The following is a 7,099-nucleotide window of genomic DNA, read 5'->3' on the forward strand; positions in this document are numbered from 1 at the left end:
AAAACACAAATGGTGCAGAGTTCCAAAGAGAATAATGCAAATTGTTAGCTACCCAAGCAAAGAAAGGAAGGAGAAGGGGAGAAGGTTGAATCAGAGTTGTTCAAGCTAGAGAAGGAAATAATAGGGGGAGGGAAGATGGGAACAGTCTTGAAAATACAGTATGCTGCTGTATACAAGAACAGTGATTATGTCTCTGGTCAACGTGATAGCAAGAGGGCTAAGTTGCAGTGAGGAAGATCTGGGTTAGACATGAAGAAAAATGTTCAAACTATTTAAGTACTGAAGAATTTAACTGAAGTAGTTTAGTTTCTGTCATCAGAGATCTTTAGAAGTCAGACATGCAATTGTCAGAAATGACAGTTCATCTTAATTTTCACAAGGGACAGAAATTATGACCTTTTGAATTTTTTTTCTAATCGTATGAGAATGTACACAATATTAAACTTCTCTGCAATAATAATACATTCCTGAAAACACGTAGGGAAATCTCTTTCTTAGGTGAAAGGATTTGAAGAAGGATCTAACATTTTAAAAACTAGATTTAGTGAAAACAGACTTTCTGCTGGCAAGCCAGCCACCTTAATATATTATCGGCACACATGTCATAAGTTAATAGGATGATACTGAGACAGATGCAATCATTAAGCGCTCACTTTCTCATTGCATGTTATCACATTGGCAGACCAAGTTTCTCCTGACTTTTCACTACATCAAAGATCAGAAGCTGATAAGGGCATTAGGATAACTAATGAGGCAGTTAGAGGAATTCTGGATGTTCTCATGAAATTTTTAGAGCTTTCAGTGGAACACTGGTGTCTAGGAAGTAACATGTATTTACAGGTGTGTAAAGGGAGAAGGTGTTTCAAGATCTGCTGTCAGGCTTAGTGCTGTGCTGGCGTATAACTAAAGGAAGTAGAGCTATACCATTTCTCAGAGCAATTACACCAGAGTCTCACACAGAAAGCAAGATCAACTTTTACTTCAACTGCTTAGATGTTGTTTATAAGAATGACTGTGCTTGACCTCTAACATTCAAAGGGAAAGAAAACCTGACAGCCCCTCTTTTCTTGTGCCTCTGCAATTGTAGTTTTCAACATATTTCCTCCAGGAAGTCTGGTAACAGCAACGGCATTCCTTGTGTCCTCCCCTCAGAGCAGGGTGGGGATGCAGAACGAGAATTTAGTATTGGACACACTATCTACAGTAAGTCCAGTACAGGGAAGCACAGGAGAATACTTCCGACACTGACAACCATTTAGAATGCAATACAGGTAGAACATGCCACGTCTTTCCCAAAAGTGTATTACAAAGGTAATTTTTTTCTTTTGTCCAAGTAGATTTTTTTTCTATTTTGTTTGGAGTTCAAACCTTCTTTTACCCAGTCCCACTGTCCAATGCAGAACTATTAAGTTACCTTTTGCTAAAAGCCTATCAGGAAGACACTTGCTGGCAGCTGTGAGAGCCATTTTTTAACTGAACATTTTTGCTTGCTGATCATGTTTTATGTTAACTCAATTTGCATTGCTCTTGTTTAGCCTTGCTGTTTAGGGAGTTGTTCTAACTTGCTTTGTGGATTGAGTGGATGTATTTGCCACAAAGTATTCCAAGAAAAAATTGTTCCAGATTAGTATTCTGGGCCACAGCTTTAGATATATGTATATTTTTCCTTACTGGGTTTGCAAAGCATAGAAATAGCAATCTTCCACTGTTTCCATCATGTTTACTTTCTCGTCAATTTTTTGCTCTGTTTTATTCTTTTCCTTTAGAAGCTTGTTTTATTTTCAAGAGCCAAAGCACAGTTACTTCAGAGAAAAGCAATCAAACAGGGACACAGCTACTGCTTTGTAGATGAACAGATAATGAGTAGTACGTTTGTATGAAAGACGTACAGTTACGTGCCTCATCCTAAAACCCACTGATGTCAATACAAATACATTCGGCTTGTAGATGGGAATTGGTACTTAACAAGAAAGGGATCTGAAACAGAACAGATGATTCCACTGCATTTGGTAAGTGCCTTAAAAATGATCTAAAGGAATTGTGAGTAATTTGCTCATGGAATACCAGAATGCAGTAATACTACTGCTAAGTCAGTATTTATGAAGAATAAAAAGCAGAATGATTAACAGGAAGGTCCTTGAGAAGAGCATTGAAAGAAAAAACGTAATTAAGTCAAGTAGCTACCATATAACAATCAGCAGAGAAGAAAGGTAGGCTGTGAAGAACTTAAAGTAACAATATTCCAGAAATGGTTGATACCTTTTTCTCCCTCAAGCCTTGTTCTATGACGCATATCCCTACCATCCTTCCAACTAGGAAATCACTCCTTGGGTGCAGACCAGGAAGTGCAATGAGTCAAACAAACAGTCAGGAAGGAGGAAAAAGCATGGAAAAATACAGTGACTTTGTATAATGCACTACACAGTCAGCTATGTGGTCTACTACAGTGATTACACTAAACGGTAAATATAAACAAAAATCTAAAATGGCCTTTCTTATTCAAAGACAAGTTACATATAAAAAGCATAAATACACTATTACTACTATTCTGACTTTAAATAACCAGAAATAATAAAGAAAATTAAATGTTTTTTTTTCCATATTATAAATCAAACTTGAAACATAGCAATGGATCCACAGAACAGTAGATCTACCAGGCCTCTGCCCAGTAATACCAGCAGTACTTATTACTGCATGGAGGTGTAGGCTCTTTGGGTGGTGAGGCACGTTATCCAGGCTGCATTCCCAAGCGCTTCCCTCATCCCTGTTGCCTCTCCACACAACATATGCCTTCACAGCTATACAGGAAAAGAGGCACAGCGGTCACATGTGAAGACAAAACACACTTTTAGGGGTTTATTCTTTAGAAGGCTACTGTCTTTAATTCTAAAGCCCTGAGATGGAAGCAAGTGCTTCAGCCTACTAAAGCCAACGTAAAGATTCTCACAGTCATTGAGAGACAAGCACCTTGCTTAAACACTTCGCTCACCTACAATCAGGAACTTCTGTACAAGACTGGGCTCTTCGAAACTAACTGCAGTTTTGTGCCTTTTAATGCATGCTGGTGTTGTGCATGGAATAGACACTCCTGTAGGAAGACTGACTGCCTCTTCAATGCAACTGGAGGCTTGGTTGCAGCATGAGAACACATGCCAAGGTCACCTCCAATCCTGTAAGCTTACATAGCTACATATAGAACAGTGAAAGACAGAAAGCAGAAGTATATAAGTTCCTGACACTGATTCATGCAGCCTGGGTCGATATGCAGGTACTGCACAGCACCTATGCATAGGTCACCTGGAAATCAGAGGTATGACTGGAACACAGGCAGGCATATTAAATCTAGCTTTCATCTAATGAATGCATATACCAGCAACAATGCAACTGGAGACAGGCTTCAGGTAGAGCAGGTGTCTTCAGAAACTTGCATTAGTGGCTTGCACACTTGTATTAGTGGCTCAGACCATCTCTATCAAAGCCAACAGACATATGCCTGTACCTGCTGTGATCTCACTAGCAGCACAATGCAGACATTATTGCTTCACCTGCTGTTTGAAGACTGTTTTCCAGAGTGCACAGAACAGACAGACTGTTGCTGGCATGCTCTTATTTCTTTGTTATCTAATATTTCAAAAAAAGAAGTTTACTTGTTAAACACAAGTTTTCTGCACCCTAATAAAAGCAGTGCAGCTTGCAAGGAAGGCAGGGTAATTCCTTACCATATGGCCCCACAACTGGAAGAAACACACCCCGATGAAAGGAAACATTAAATGGTAGAGGGAGAGTTCTAAGCACTTCAAAAGACAAAAACATCGGTGTCTGCATCAGAAATTCACTGCATGCCATTCAGTCCTAAGCTTATCCTAGCAAGATAGTCCCAGAATGAGGTCAATATGTATCTTTTGGTTCAAATAGCGCAGGAATTTTATGCAACATGAATTCTAAGAATTTCACACAGTTTCCCAGTAGTTTTGTCAGCTTTGTTCATGCTGTTATATATGTGTACTTTTAGTATTAATACTATACTCTTTGTCATTATATGTGATTTTGTTTGCAACATGTTTTCTTACAATCCAAGTAAAAAAATTGCAATAGAAAATGACCTATTTTCACATTTAACTCTCATTTCTTAATTTATATTAATGAAACTGTGCAAATATAACTCACTTCACATAGCACCAAGACCACTGGTAGCCTCCCATTAGAAAAACAAGAATTCAAAATCAGAGGAATGTTTCAAACAATGAAGGAGACTGTGACTAATTAAAAAACCAAATAAAACAATTAATTATATGTAAAGCAAATAACAAGATGCTTAGAGCTGTAGATAGGTATCTAATACAAAATAACATATCTAATGCATGAAAAAATCAACACATTCGGCCATATGAACATTTAAGAAATAAATAAAACTGGTTTTATAAATATTATTATTCAATTTCCTTTCACTTACTAAAATTTCAAAACTCCAGAAGATTGCAATTTTGTGCAAAGTGCATTTACTCCATAAGAAGATAATATTCCCTCATGCACAGAAATCTGAAAATTATATTACATAATGCTTCTTTAAACAAAAAGATAAAGTATAGTAACTACTGATTTACTTCTGGTTTTTTATATAGAAAAGATCAATAAATCTTCCAAAAACTTAAGACATATATAAGTATTATTTCAAGTTAACAAGAAATGGTGTTAATAATAATTATATATTCTTATGCTATGGGTAAGAAAAAGACTCTTCTTTCCATATAGTAGCTCTATGACTTTTACCTGGAAAATCCCTTGTTAAAAGGGTAGTTTTCTACCTGTGGATACTCCTTCTCTGGTTTTTGAAAAACCAGCTGAAAGGCACTCAGAACAATAGGTTTTAAGTGAAGCCACAGCAATTTGACTTGCATCACTGGATCGTCATTTTTCACATGACTCTAGTACTCACACACTGCTGTTGAAAGGAAGGAGCAAAAAGCTGCTAATACTATTTTTCAAAGTAAAGATCTGTGTAAATGCCAATTGTTGACCCTTATGGCCTCCTACCCTCCAACACGTTTTTTCTCACAGCCATTATTTGATTTGTTGATGTCAACATGAGCCTCTCTGACAAGCCTACAAGTCAGCTTGCAGTTTTAAGCCATGTAAAGCTATCGTGTTCTTCAGGAGAGACTGCAGAATACACAGATGGGCTTAAACTCTACAGCCAGGTAAATGATCTAGCACTTAACAGTTTTATTTTTCTTGTTTAACAAAAATGGTCCCTGACTAGTGTAGCATGAATAACCTTCCTCGGGATACTTTAAAAACATACAGTAATAAAGTATGCATCCTACTGCAATGATTACAATGTCATCTATTCAATTTCTGCATGAACAGTCTAAATTGTAAGTTATTATGCTATTGCTTGTGATTTACTATTTTTTTTTTAACTATGGAAACTCATATGCTCATAGGGTAGACGCTCTAAAAGACTGCAGTGTAGAGGTCAGTTAGGATAAAACCATACTGCAGCTGCATTTTTAGTATTTCAGTATGGCCATCTTTGTGATCAGTCTAGTTCTCCAGAATTTTTGAAGACACCTTCCCATGAATCAACTTTTTTTTTTTTACATAGTCTTACTAATTTACATTTTAAGCTTTAAATATATGCTTAATGTGTATTATACATTCACTATAAAAAGTGATCTTAAATGTAAAATCCAGTACTTCATTCAAAACATTTTAAAATGGGGTGCTATAAAGTACTGGAATGGTTTTATTTTCTTCTGGAAGTCATTACTCCAAAAGTTCCTGATTAGCACCCATTGTAATGTTTTCATTGTCATCTCCAGAAGGGAACCGAGAAGCCAAAGAGTTTGCAAACTCCAAACAGAATTCTGTGAAAGAGCAGAGAATTGACTCAACTGCTCTCAGCACAGTCTAATATACATTCACACAAGATTTGTCCTCTTGCTTCATTCTGCCTGCATCCTCTAACATGTCAGTCCTATTCACTAAATGTCCAAGAATTACATGGTTCCCCGCTGTGCAACCTTTTAAAGGTTCAATGCCTAATAGCTGTGGATTTTTTCACTGTTTATGTTCACAGTATTTCGTGATGTGCAAACATTCACAGAAGTGGGAAGACGTGTCTGATGAATGCAATGTCTCACAGAACATACAGACTGATGAAAATCAGTCTCCAAATCATAAGTTAACAGTAACTAAAAATGTTCAAAAATAGACAATATCAAACTACAGAGAATAATGTTCACTATGTTTTAGAATAAGTATCTCCCTACTCCAGTTCTGTTTGGATATTCAACGCCTAATTTTAGAAGAGGCCTGCACAACTCTGTTTGGATGCAAGACTTTTTCACCACAAAGTGTAAGCTCATACACACTTGGAAATCTACATCTGGATAGATGGACTGCAGTATCAGGCAATTTGATTGATCTGGCACAGATATTACATGTATCTAAACTGCATGTTTATTATGAAATACACCATTTTATGTATCCCAAAGTATGCTTACATTATTTAACATTTGGTAGCTTCTCATTCTCCAATTAAACTGCCAAGACAGTATCTCTGAAGACTGCACCTTCCATAATAAGGCCATGACAATACTCACAGTTCAGTGTCGAGGTATTAAATATATGAAACTTCTGATGAGAATACTTCAGGCAATAATTGCATCATTATTTTTTCTATACTAGTATTTTCACAATTGGCAAGTGATCCACACATACCCTCAAAGCCCTTACTGCCTGTTGAGCACAAAGTAAGCATTAAAATTGTATGTCTAAGATAACTGGGATAAGCACTCAGATGCAGAATACCTGTTATTCCATGCTGTTCCAGGCCAATTGCTTTCTGAAGGACTCCAAGGTGAAAGGACCACAATGTTATAATGATATTCATTTTTTAGTGCTTTAAACAATTCAGCATGAACAATTTCTATGTTTGTTTTTTTTTTAGCAATGATAAGAGATGTTAATACAAAAATATTAAATTCTAGATAAGTGTTAATTTCTTGGAAAGAGTGAATAATTTTAAGACAATACAATACCAGCATTGGCTCTATTTAAATTTGGTTTGAAGTCTCAGTCACATTACCATGAAAGA

Source organism: Falco punctatus, assembly GCF_963210335.1.
Source record: "Falco punctatus genome assembly, chromosome: 14".
Lineage (NCBI taxonomy): Eukaryota > Metazoa > Chordata > Aves > Falconiformes > Falconidae > Falco > Falco punctatus.